A 13,371-nucleotide genomic window follows, 5' to 3' on the forward strand; every position below is an offset into this window, starting at 1 on the left:
CTTCATTGCGGTGCATGGGCTTCTCATTGCAGTGGCTTCTCTTGTTGCAGAGCACGGGCTCTAGGCATGCGGGCTTCAGTAGCTGTGGCTTGTGGGCTCTAGAGCGCAGGCTCAGTAGTTGTGGCTCCCAGGCTTAGTTGCTCCGTGGCACGTGGGATCTTCCCGGACCAGGGATCGAACCCGTGTCCCCTGCATTGGCAGGTGGATTCTTATACACTGCGCCACTAAGGAAGTCCCTAAGTCAAGCATTTTTAAGTGCTTATTAGATAAAAGTTTTGTGCTGTATCCTATAGGAAATATTAAGAAGAATAAAACATGGTAACTGGGTTTTTTAGATGGTATTAGTACTACAGTATTTTTTTAATAAGTTACCCACGGGGAAAAAAGAAAATAGTTGAACAGTATCTGATGGGACACATATATGATGGCACAGTTCATATATCTGTGATTTGTGAATTACTTTCAATGCAAAATATACCAGTTTAAAAAATCCAGTTAGTGTTTTATTCTTTATTAAAATATTTATTGAAAACTTAACCATGTGCCAAACTTGGGGATATATGATGAAAAAGACATGTAATGCCTGCGTCTGAGGAGTTAATAGTCTAATTGGGGAAGCAGATGAGTAAATCAACAATCAGCACTAGACTAGAGGTAGGAACAATGTGTTACAGGTTCACTAAGGAAAGAGCAAGTTAACTCTGTGTATTTGAGCTGGATCTTATGTAATAAGTAGGAGTTTGCCCAGGTGAGGGAATGACATTTCTTTGAAAATGTATAAAAGCACAGAGGTGTAGAAGAACATTGCATATTTGATAAAGCAGTGAATTCAATGCACAATGATGTGAATAAAGCATGGAAACCTACAAGTATAGAAAATAATGGGAAATAAGAAAAATGAGCAGTTGAGAATATGTTGTGAAAAGCCTTGAACACTCGTTTCAGCTAGGAGTGCATTCAACTGCATATAACAGAATCCCTTTAAAATGGCTTAAACCAAATGGGATTTTATTATTACTGCATAAAATATTCAGAAATAGGAAGTCCAGGACTGGTAGAGTGGCTCTACAGTGACCTAGGCCCCTTATATTTTTATAATCCACCGTCCTTAGTTTGTCATCCATATATTTATTGCTTCATGGTTATAAGATTTTTTCTTCATCTTTAGCCTCATATTCTAGAAAGGGGTAACTCTTGTATGGAAAATGTTCCTAGAAGTCCCCAAAAAACTTCTGCCAGTTTATGTCACGTCATATTTCCTAGCTGCAAGGGAATCTGGGAATACACGTATATTAGTTGGGTATGTAACTGCCTCACAAAATTACAGGAGAATGGATATTGTATGCAACTAGCAGTGTCTACCACAGCTTGGCAAAGCAAGCTTGGGTTTTATCCCAGTGGTAATAAGGAGTCTACCTTAAATGAATGAAAAATAAAACACTTACAGATATTTTAGGAAAATGAATTTGATATTGGTCAAATTCATAGGGGGTTGGCTGGGGAGAGACAGTGCAAAAACCAGTTACAGTACAGTTGTCTTTGTATGAATGAAGTTGCTTAGCATAATACTATAAAGAAAATGGGTATTAAGAGACTTTGTAAAGGAAGAATCATTACTACCTGATGATATTGAATATGTGGTTTGAGGGAATAAGAGGGTCAGGGTACCTGGATGACTAGGAAAATACTGATAACATTTTATTATATTCATTGATTATAAGTCACAGTTTTTCATATTTTATTATCTCTAAATTCAGATATGTTTTGCAATTAATAATCTTTACAGTTACTTTTTCTTTCTTAATGGTACAAAAAATAACGGTAATCGTACACTTGGTAGGAATCTTTTAGATGCCATAACTACTATGAAAATCACTGGGAGGAGGTGGGAGCCCAGTTTTAAGAGTAAGTCAGCAAGGTTTGTTCTGTGTGAACCATGCTTGGGTGATGACCAGGCAACATGCCACAGAGCCGTTGAAAGGCAGGGTGGGTGAGATAAAGACTGGAGATTACCAGTTTAGGACTATTAGCAGTGACAGATTGACTCTCAACAGGAAAATGTGTGTGTAAGAGCCAAAGCCAAAGAACTGATCCTTGAGAAGTATCTATGTTCAGGGAGAGAAGAAAAGCCAACAAAGATCAATAAAGAAGATTTCTCCAAAAGATTGGAGAACCAGGAGGGCCCCTTACCTTTGTTAACTTCTTGGATTTTGATCCACCATATGAGTTTCCCAGGGCTGTCACAGCAGCCGCCACACACTGGGTGACTTAAAACAAGAGAAATTTATTTCCTCACAGTTCAGAAGGCTAAAAGTCTGAAATTATGGTGTTGGCAGGGAAGGTTATAGGGAAGGATCCTTTGCTTCTTCCTAGCTTCTGACAGTTACTAACATTCCTCAACGTGTAGCTGCATCTCTCCAATTTCTGCTTCCATCTTTATGGGGCCTTCCCTCTGTCTGGCTTCAGCACCAAATCTCCCTCCTAAGGACACCAGTCATTGGATTATGGCCCACCCTACTCCAGTATGACCTCATCTAACTTGATACATCTGCAGAGACCCTATGTCCAAATAGGGCTATATTTACAGGTACTAGGGGTTAGGACTTGAGTATGTCTTGGGCGGGGGGGACACAATTCTACTCATATACCTACTAAAGATAATAGTCTGAAATTTGGGTCAAGATACTTGTGCTTTTCAAGTGACCGCACACTCGTTAATATATTTGATGGCAGGAGATCCTAGCTATTTGACAATGTGACCAAGTTTTTGTTAAATTACTAACATGTTTAATCTTGAAAACACCTTGGTACCTTTTGAATAATGAACTAATAAGTAATTACTATTTTAATTATCTGAGAACTTAGAAGCCAAATACTAATCTGAGTATCTTGCTAACTAGATATGTGAAATAGCCTTATTAGGTATGTGAAATAGCCTTATTTTACCACTCAAGTATATCTAATCAGTTCACATTTTGCCTTTATTATATTATTAACATGATTAAATAGAGAAGTTAGGAGCATAAGTAGAATAAGCCTTTCAGTTTTATAAGAATACTTCCTTTCCAATATATACTATTACACATGTAGGCTCTGTTACAAAGCAGACATACAAAGAACTCTGATCTGAATATCATATAATCAGATAATCCAAATTAGGTTTCTTTTCCCTTGTCTTCATAGCAAATGTACTAATCACTCTCAACTAACCTGTCTTAGCTCCAAATCTGTACACTAAAATAAAGCCTTACAGAAAAAAGTTAAATTCCTAAAGTATACTAGGCAGTGAAAAAATGTAGGAGGAAGAAGAGGAAGATGTGTGCAGTACTTTTCCTCCATATTCCATAAGAATACTTCATAAGAGTACTTAATTTTACTAACTTATTAAAGATGATATATAGCAGGTAGTTTGTCATTCTAGAGACTGAGTATAATACTGAATATACTCATTATAAAGAAAAAAACAAAAATATACTCATTATGAAATTCTAAAATAATAATTTAATTACCCACTCATGAAGTTAATTCAAATAAGATCTTACCTGTTCTTTTTATTGCCAGTTGCCCAGCAAAAAGTTATAAAATCTGACACTCCCAATAAATACAATAAGTACAGCAAATTTAAGAGAGAAATAATTGCTAAGTTTAGATTGGGTCTTGTTTCTCAAAAAACTGGCCATCTACATCTGGTATGGTTTAAGGAAAATTTGTTTAAGTGAGAAGGACTTCATGATAGGGCTTCATTATTTGTCTTGAAGTATTCGATTATCTGTATACACCAAAGATAAAATAGTTTTAGATAATCCACAGTTTACTATGCTAACAAAGAAATTCAGGGTATTTTTCTAGACTCTAAAATCTGCCGTTAAAAGAGAAGTGACTGTTATGAGGGTCAGTTAAGATGTTGAGAAATTTGACAGTTTGTTTATTAATAGTGAATAAACTTGTTGAGGTGAGCAGTTAGAATGATGGAAGAATTTGCGACACTGAGCATATATGCAGTATAGCGTAATGATTAAAAGTTCAGGACTTGGAGTCAGGCAGGCAGTTTCTGCCACTTACTAGATGTGTGACTTTGAACAAGTCACTGAACCTCACCAGGTTTCCATAACCATAAAATAATGGTAGTATTACCTGTCTATTAAGTATGTCAGTGCTCTCCAGCAAGACCACCAGGAGCACACCTGTAGTTGAACAAGTTGGGGTGGTGGTTTTAATACCTGAAAAGCCCGAACAGTTACTGGAATATAGAGAATGAGTTAGTGTGCAGCGGGCATGTGTAAACCCTGTGTCCAGCATAGAAGTAGTATCCCAGTAGTGGGCGCATTGGAAATGTAAGTATCATTCACTACAGCAAGAGTGAGCCAGTTTTGGTCCCTTAAAATGGACAGACTCCTTAAGTGGAGTTAAATAGTTCCTGCAAGCCAGGCTCAAGTGCCTCTGAAGAGAACGAACTGGCTATCGTAATCAGGATGGTCCCAGGATTAGCGTCTTTCTGACTGAATAGGTCTTGCTGTTAGGATTTTAATGACTTCAGCAGAAACTTGTTAATGTGAGGTCAGGGTCCATTTTTCTATGGCCGAAGCCTGGGATATGATATAATATTCCCTATAAAAGGGAATCTACCTTCTGGAGTGCTTGAAAGAACAGTTATTAAGTTTTTGTCAGCAGGGTCAGATGGAGAATAATAGATCCAGCAATCTGTTAAATTCAGATTAGTAACTGTGGTCTGGGGTCGGGGGGGAAAGTACAAGAGTTTTGTTTTTCCTTAAGTGGCAGAAGGAGATCTTAGGAGTTCAAAAACAATAGGATGAAGATGAAAGATCGTGTTGGTTTTCATAGGCAAGATGAATAGTAGAGTACTGAAGAATCAGAAAATTAATCTGATTTTGTCATCTTGGGTAGGAGATGTCCACTTTTGAAGTCAGTATCTTCTGGAGAATCCCTTAGAAGGAATGGATGCACAGGAGTTGGAAGGGTGTGGTACGTGGCTTTTAAGTTGGGAAACATCAATCCAATGAATGCCACCTCAAACTGTTACCACTGAGTCAGTTGTTAACAATATCTGATCAGTTCCTTTCTATTGATAATCAATGGAGAGTTTTCTCTGGTGGCATCTTTTCCAGAAAACCAAAACTCCAGATTTTAAATCGTTCATAAGCTCTTCTCTGTTTGTGATAAACCTGGGTATAATTGTAGTATCAGTTGGTAATCGTGTAGAACCTAAGATTTAAACCAAAATTCCCACTTGAAAAAGGCAGCCTACTATTAACTCATAAGGAGTCGACTTGTGGGTGGTAGAGATGATTTGTCTTATTGCTATCAAGGCTCTTGGCAGTACGTAAGACTGTGGAAGTTAAGAGGGTTTTTAAGTGCTTTGATAAGTATAGTTTTAGGATCTCATGTGTTCTCTTTATTTCTCTCGTGAAGTCTGTGGATGATAGGGACAGCGGAGAGTCTGAGTAAAAGATCAGCTTATAGAGTTCTTTCAGAGCAACATCAGTGTAATGTGTGGTCCTGTTACTTGAGAATAGTTGGGATTTCCCCAATCAGGAATACAGAATCTATTAATTTTTCTTTTGCCGTTACAGCATAGCTCTTTAGCATGAGGACGCCTCAGTCTACCCTAAAAATAAACAATCATCAAAGAAACTCATAGCTCATTTGGAGGTGTTTAAAGATGTACATCAATGCTTGGTTCCTATCTTTGTCTTACCAAGGTTGTGTCATTGCCAGGAAGGCCATACACTGGAAATACCCATGGGGGTAGCTCTTGAAATCCCTGCCCCAGTGTTGGTACAATATTGATGTATCTCAGATGGACAATCTTGTTCATGTCAGAAGCTCTCTACAAAATGGCTACTTCCAATTCCAAATTGTCCTTGGTGAAATTGAGTCAATTGAGAGATAAGTGTAACGTGTTAGGATTACGGAGAAAACATGAAGGAAACAGATGTTCGGCCTGGAAGAGATGCAGTTTCAGATTGAGATGACTCATGAGAACTGCAGTGGTCCATAAGAATAATGCTTGTGTAACTTTTTATTTCCAGTTGCAGAGGCCAGGGACCATACGAAACCTCCTGGTTCTGGGCATTTGAAACTAAGCAAAGCAGTTCACACAAAGACAAAATTGAAGTCAAGTCCTAATAAGGTTTTTTTAAACATTTTTATTGAAATACAACTTACATATCGTAAAATTCGCCCATTTAAAGTGTATACTCTAGTGGTTTTTAGTATATTCACAGAGTTGTGTAATTATCCCCCCGAAAAGAAACCCTGTACCCCTTAACAGTGCCTCTCTTCTAGTCCTACCCCTATCCCTAGGCAACTACTAATACACCGTCTGTATAGGTTTGCCTGTTCTGGATATTTCGTATAAATGGGAGTATGCACTGTGTAGTCTTTTCTGACTGACTTCCGTCACTTTCCATTATATTTTCAAGGCTCATATATGTCATACCTTGTAAAGTTTTGAAATGTTTTTGCCAGTCGGAGATCTTCTGAACTCAGCCTCCAGGGCCAGTTCAGATGGACTAATCGGGTCTCTGTCCATCCTCTCATTACAGTGTATTTTTCTTGTAGACAAGAGTCAACACTAGATAGATAGATCATAGGAGCAGGTGTTAGAAGGCCAGAAAACAGTTTCATCAGGGAACAATGACAAGTCCAACTGGGTAAACAAAATATTCCCCAAAGACCTTTTTCTAGGAAAGCAAAATAAGCCCAACACTGAAAGGCTTCAGTGAAATATTTGAGCTCACTTGAGCATGAACTTACCTCCCAGCCAAAGGCAGGTTGCACCTCAGAAGGACTTTTAGATATGCACTCTGTTGTCGAGGTTCCCAGTGCAAGGCAGAAAGACCTTCAGCCAAATCTCAATGAGCCCTTCATTTCTGCCAATGCCCTGTTGCCAGAGGCCACCAGGAGCATACCTGGTTAAACAAGTTGAGTTCAGTACCCATTTGAAGTGTGGGAGATCACACACCATGGGGTCTTTCGGGCTTCTCAGTAAGAGGGTGTTAGAAAGGACTTATTAGAGGATTTGGGCTTGTGTTACGTGATTTCAGGACAGCTGCAAGAACAAAGAATTGTTTGTTCAATCCAATTCAAGTAAGTGGGGTTTGCTCGGAGACTGGTGATGTCGGAAAGCATAAATAACTCTGTGACTGAGAATCTTAACAAATATCTAGGAATGCAGACCAAAGTAAACCTAAAGCGAGCAGGGACTTCCATTAGCTAGAAAGGGGAGGTTTGGTATTTTTGTGATTGCACAGTGACCTTGTTTTTTTGTCTGTGCTTAAAAAAAATTATGTGTTTGAGACCAGTGTGATTGGGTCTGATGTTGGTGTTCTGCAAGATTGTTTTATGTCCAACAGAAAACACCAGGCCTAGCTGTGAATACCAGGCCCACTCCTAAGTGTCAGTGTCAGGCCAGTTCCTCTTTCTCAAGTATGAAATGAGGTATTTAAAACATATAGAACTGTGGCTGGAACATGGTAAAAGCTCAGTAGTGGCTGGACCACTGTAATTATTTTTCACCACCAGAAGGGTTTTTGTAAGTGTCTTAAGTACTTAAACAATGGTTAGCGAAAACAGAAATCAGTTTGATGGAACAGAAGCTATCATACAGCACTCCTTAATGATGGAAGAGAGTAGATTCTCTCTTGATAAAATAGCCCTTAACGTACAAAGCTGATTGTCTCTATAAATCCGCTTTACTGTTTTATAAGAGAGAGGGTTCTATTCAGAATTCTTAGTCCTCATAACCACTGAGAACAGAATCCCTATAGTTTATTTATTTATTTAATTTTTATTATTTATTTATTTATTTGGCTGTGCTGGATCTTAGTTGCAGCATGCAGGATCTTCAGTTGCAGCATGCGGGCTCTTTTAGTTGCGGCATATGCAGGATCCAGTTCCCTGACCAGGGATCGAACCTGGGCCCCCTGCATTGGGAGTGCAGAGTCTTACCCACTGGAACACCAGGGAAGTCCCAGAATTCCTATAGTTTAGAAAGGAAACTTCATTTGAATAATTTAAGAAACATCACTATCACCTCAGCAAAGTAAAATTGCTGGTATAGCCTGCTATTAAATCAGTTCAATTAAAATTCCAATTAATATGGTTACTTGTGCTGTCATGGGCAGAAACCACCATCTCAGGAAAAAGTTTACAAGATTTATTTGTGCTGATGGTTACATAAGTGATATAACACTATGTTTTATAATGTCCACAGTATGGATAGATTTCTAAAAGTCTGTTTTAACTCTTAATTTAGCTTGGTGTTGTTTTTATTTTTAGCTTTTGGCACATTTAATGTGCCATGGACTAGAAGAGAGTACCCTTTGTTTTACTTTCCATGCTTACTATCCATCAGATTAGGGATCTAGAGGCCAAGGTTTAGATATTTTAGAATGGAAATAGATTTAAGAGGGACCATCTGCTAGATATGTCTTGTACTCCATTTTAGTTCTTTTTGACCAGCCTTTTAAGCAGACTCCTGGTAACACCAGAATCAATCCAAAGCACAGTGGGTTTCATTTCCACCTCACCATGACCCCACTCTCTCCTAAAAGTATTACACTTTACTTGATGGTGAAATTTCAGTTAGATCAGTCTTCCTGGCCTGCCCTAATCACACCTCCAGGCCTTTTTTGCAAGTCTTTACCTATAAGCTTTAATGTTGCCTGCGTTGTGAAGAACTGCAGAATACTATAAAGTAGATTTTTGTGTTGTGTCCATGGTGACCAGATCCAAATACCGGGATTTTTCTGGTTTTCAATAATAGGACAGATTGAAATGTTAGTTTAGGTTTAGTTCCCTCTTTAAGGAAAAAAGTGACAGTGGGAAGATATTGACAAGTGAACAGCTCTTTCTTAAGCAAAATGCAACATTGTCTGGTCCTCCAACCCACATCTGGTTTAAAAACAAATGAGAAGGATCAGGAATAAGTTGGATAAATAGGCATAGGGGAAAAGCATAAATGTTTCTTGATAGTAAGGGAATGAGAAAAGAAAAGGCATGCACAGAAATGCCAGACACACACCAGTAAGGGCGAGATGGGGGTGAGGGGACAGGAGGAATAGAGGTGCAGTTGAGGATGAATGTAAACGCATAGGGTCCTGTCTCAGAAACCTCTATCTATCAGTGTATTAGAACGCAGTATAACAATTGGTGTTCTTGTTGATTACCGTGAGTCATCAAGAAACAAGAAAAGAATTATATTTAGTATTATTTATTTAAGAAGTCAAGGCAAAATACAACTGTCACAAATTTTCTAGTGCAAATTATTTAATAAAGTAAGCTTGGATGCCTTAAAAGGGATTCAGTTAGGTTTTTGGAATATTTTACTTAAGTAGAAAATGTATTCGGTTCCTAATGTCAGCAAATTCAAGTGTTCCAAGGGGGAAAACTGAAGCATCAGATTCAAAATTTTCACTGGGAGGAAGTTTCATCCTATGTACCTGTTAACAGAGGATATTTATTAAATGTTCACATGTATATGGTGTTGTACAACTGTTACAGTTAGTACCTTTTAGCTTTCATTAAAATACTGCAACCAGAAGAGTGCTGGCCGTAAGGACTGCACAGCCGCAGAGGCTCGTTTGTTCACCTGGGGCAGCACAGCTTATTCACACGCCATAAAGACATTGGCCGGGTTTAGTACCTGATGAGAACAGGCGAGGCTGGTTGGATCTACCCTCCCGCTGAAAACAATGTGATCTTTTTATTTTAAGTCACCTTTTAAAGTATTTGAAAAGATGGTTAGGGAACTGCCAGGTTAATTTTAGGGGGGAGTCTGACGCAGAGAGGTAAGTACATATCAGAGCACTAAAACCAGTTTTTCCGTAAGACATTTGCCAAAACACAAGAGGGCTTTGGTTCATCAAGTCGAAGAGTGAGGGAAACAGAGGTCGACCCAGAGCATATGAAAGCTGTGAAGTCTTAAAGAAGTTGCCCCACGCATTAAGCACTAGGACTCAACCTGCTCCCCTTCCTCCAGACTCCACAGGGGACTCTAGAAACAGCTGCCTTGGCAGTGGGCCGACTAAGAGATGAAAAGGGAAAAGGGGGAAAAACACATCCCTGAGAAGTGATGGGCACAGACCAGCCTCCTGCAGATTTACATCCTGCTTACTCCTTGCACGGGTAGGCCAGCGAATCTCAAACAGTGAATTGGGTTAGATAGGGCCTGCCCTCTAGGAACCTAGCAGAGGCAAACAAAGCTTTTCTGGAAGAGGGTATATTCATCCTCCCCTTAGCAAATCAGTCCCCTGCAAATCATTTTCAAGGGCAGTAACCACTGTCAGAACAACCAGAGCACGCAGGAAACATGGATATCAAACATTTTGGCAGCAGATGGGATTTCAGCAGAAGAGAGAATTGGTGAATCAGAAGATAAATTAGAAGAAATCACCTGAGTGCTGCACAGAGAAACTATTAGGGTTCTCCAGAGAAACAGAACCAGTAGGACATATATATAGATACACAGAAGGAGGTTTATTCGGAGGGATTATTCATTCACATGATTTTGGAGGGTTAGAAATTCCATAATCTGCTGTCTGCCAGGTGGAGGCCAGGAAAGTCGGTTGTGTAGTTCCAGCCCAAATCCAAAGGCCTGGGAACTGCTGGCCTGTTAGTGTCCAAAATCCCAGTCCGAGTCCAAAGGCCCAAGAACCAGAGTGCTGATGTTCAAGAGCAGGAGAAGATGGATGTCCCAGCTCAAGCAGAGAGCAAATTTGCCCTTCTTTCACGTTCTGTTCAGGCCATCGCCAGACTGGATGATACCCACGTGCAATTGGTGAAGATGATCTTCCTTACAGAGTCTACCAATTTAAATGCTAATCTCTCTGGAAACACCCTCACAGACACACCCAGAAATTATATTTTACCAGCCCTCTGGTCACCCCTTAGCCCAGTACATTGACACATAAATTAACCATCACCAGACAATGGTAGAGACTACAGGTGTAAAAGAGGGTAAGGGTTATGGATGGTACAAACATAGGTATGATGGAAGTCCTAAAAGGAGAGGAGAGAATGGCTGAGAATTTTCCAGAATCTACGAAAGACAACAGTCCATAGATAAGAGACCAGCAAATTCCAAACTGGGAAAAGATGAAAAGAAACATGAACCTAGACACATTATAGAGAAAATTCCGGGAAAAAAAATTAACGACAGATTGCCTTCAGAAGAATATCTGACTTTTAAATAATGTTAAAAACCAGTGAAATGATATCCTCAATATGCTGAAGGAAATACCTACCAATCCAGATGTCTCCACACAGTGAAAATATCTTTCAAGAATGCAGATAAGACATTCTCAAAGAAAAACAGAATTCATCAGTATACCATCACTAAAGAAATGTTTAAGGATAGACTACAGGTAGAAGTGAAGTGAACACAGATGGAAGGTTTAATATACACAAGAGAATGAAGAGCAAAGAAAGGAAAACATGTGAACAGATGTGGACAAACATTGCTTATATGAAAGAGTAGGGGCTTTATCAAAACAAAGAAGTAAAACGTCAGGCAATAATTTGTAAATTGAAGAATGGGTGTGTATGGGAAATGAAGTTAAAATGTTGTAAGATCCTTCTGTCGTCCATGAGGAAGGAAAAGTTTTTAGACTTGGTTAAGTATGTGTCTAATTTCCAAAGCAACCAGTAAAGTGAATAGGAAAAGACTAATTTCCGAACTAATAGAAAGGGGGAAATGGAATGATTATTATCGTTTATATTCAACAGGTTGATTCTAAAATGTAAAAAATGCGAAGGGCCAGGAATAGCCAAGATGTTCAGGGAGCAAATGAACAAGGTGAGAGGATTTGATCCACCTCAAATCAAGATTTATTATAAAGCTACAGTAACTAAAGTGTGGCATTCATGCAAGTACAGACAAGCAGAGGGAACTAGTAGAGAACCCAGAAACAGACCCTTGCTTTTAGAGCACTGCAGAGCAGAGGAGAAAAGACAGACTTTCCAGTAACTGTGTTCCATCACAAAATCAACTTCCAGGTGTGTTAAAGAGAAGTGCCAAGGGCAAAACCTAAATCTTTCATAAGGTAACTTGAGATAGGGAAGGATTTTTAAAAACAAGCTCTGAAGGCCATAACCATAAAGGAAAAGACTGATCAATTCAATTAAAATATAAATTTTTTGGTCATCAAAAGAAAATGTAAAAAGACAAGCCATGTAAGAGGGGAAAATATTTGTAACATCTTTTTACCTACAAAGATTCTGTATCCGAAACATGAAAAGAACTCATGATAAAAAGGACAACTCGGGCTTCCCTGGTGGCGCAGCGGTTGAGAGTCCGCCTGCTGATGCAGGGCACACGGGTTCGTGCCCCGGTCTGGGAGGATCCCACATGCCGCGGAGCGGCTGGGCCCGTGAGCCATGGCCGCTGAGCCTGCGCGTCTGGAGCCTGTGCTCCGCAACGGGAGAGGCCACAACAGTGAGAGGCCCGCGTACCGCAAAAAAAAAAAAAAAAAAAAAAAAAAAAGACAACTCAGTAGCAAGACTTGAACAGGCATGTCACAGAAGAGGGGTTCAATAAATACATGAAGTTAAAAAAATACGTATTCTATGACCGAGCAAGTCCATTCCTGATATAGATACCCCAGAAAAAAAAGCATGTGTATGTGCATTGTTACTTGAATATATGCACAGGAGGGAATTCCCTAGCGGTCCAGTCGTTAGGGCTCTGCGCTTCCGCTGCAGGGGGCATGCGTTCTCAATCCCTGGTCGGGAACAAAAAAAAAAAAGAATAGGGCTTCCCTGGTGGCGCAGTGCTTGAGAGTCCGCCTGCCGATGCAGGAGACGCGGGTTCGTGCCCCGTTTCGGGAAGATCCCACATGCCGCGGAGCGGCTGGGCCCGTGAGCCATGGCCACTGAGCCTGCGCGTCCGGAGCCTGTGCTCCGCAAATGGGAGAGGCCACGACAGTGAGAGGCCCGCATAACGCAAGAAAAAAAAAAAAGAATATTCCCAGCAGTGTTGCTCATAGTAGCCTGAAACTGTCCATCAAGAGTGAATTGGATAGGGCTTCCCTGGTGGCACAGTGGTTGAGAGTCCGCCTGCCGATGCAGGGAACGCGGGTTCGTGCCCCGGTTCCGAGAGGATCCCACATGCCGCAGAGCGGCTGGGCCCGTGAGCCATGGCCGCTGAGCCTGCGCGTCCGGAGCCTGTGCTCCGCAGGGGCAGGGGCCACAACAGTGAGAGGCCCGCGTACCAAAAAAACAAAAAAAAAGTGAATTGGATAGATGATGAATAGTATCTAACTTCATTTACATGTAACAACATGGATAAGTCCACAATATTGAAGGAAAGAAGCAAGACATAAGAATACATACAGTGTGACTCATTTTATG

The 13,371-nt window shown here is 40.1% G+C and overlaps 1 protein-coding gene and 1 non-coding gene across 3 annotated transcripts in view; one reads left to right on the forward strand and one right to left on the reverse strand.

Annotated features, from left to right (window-relative positions):
* The window catches only part of ZBTB44 (zinc finger and BTB domain containing 44), a 67,444-nt gene that overhangs the window by 45,472 nt on the left and 8,601 nt on the right, over positions 1–13,371 (forward strand). The gene's annotated exons all lie outside the window — the stretch shown is intronic.
* TRNAG-CCC (transfer RNA glycine (anticodon CCC)) lies at positions 7,917–7,989 on the reverse strand. The gene has a single exon. It is a non-coding gene; the product is annotated as a tRNA-Gly (tRNA).

Source organism: Lipotes vexillifer, unplaced genomic scaffold (assembly GCF_000442215.2).
Source record: "Lipotes vexillifer unplaced genomic scaffold, Lipotes_vexillifer_v1.1 scaffold583, whole genome shotgun sequence".
Taxonomy (NCBI): domain Eukaryota; kingdom Metazoa; phylum Chordata; class Mammalia; order Artiodactyla; family Lipotidae; genus Lipotes; species Lipotes vexillifer.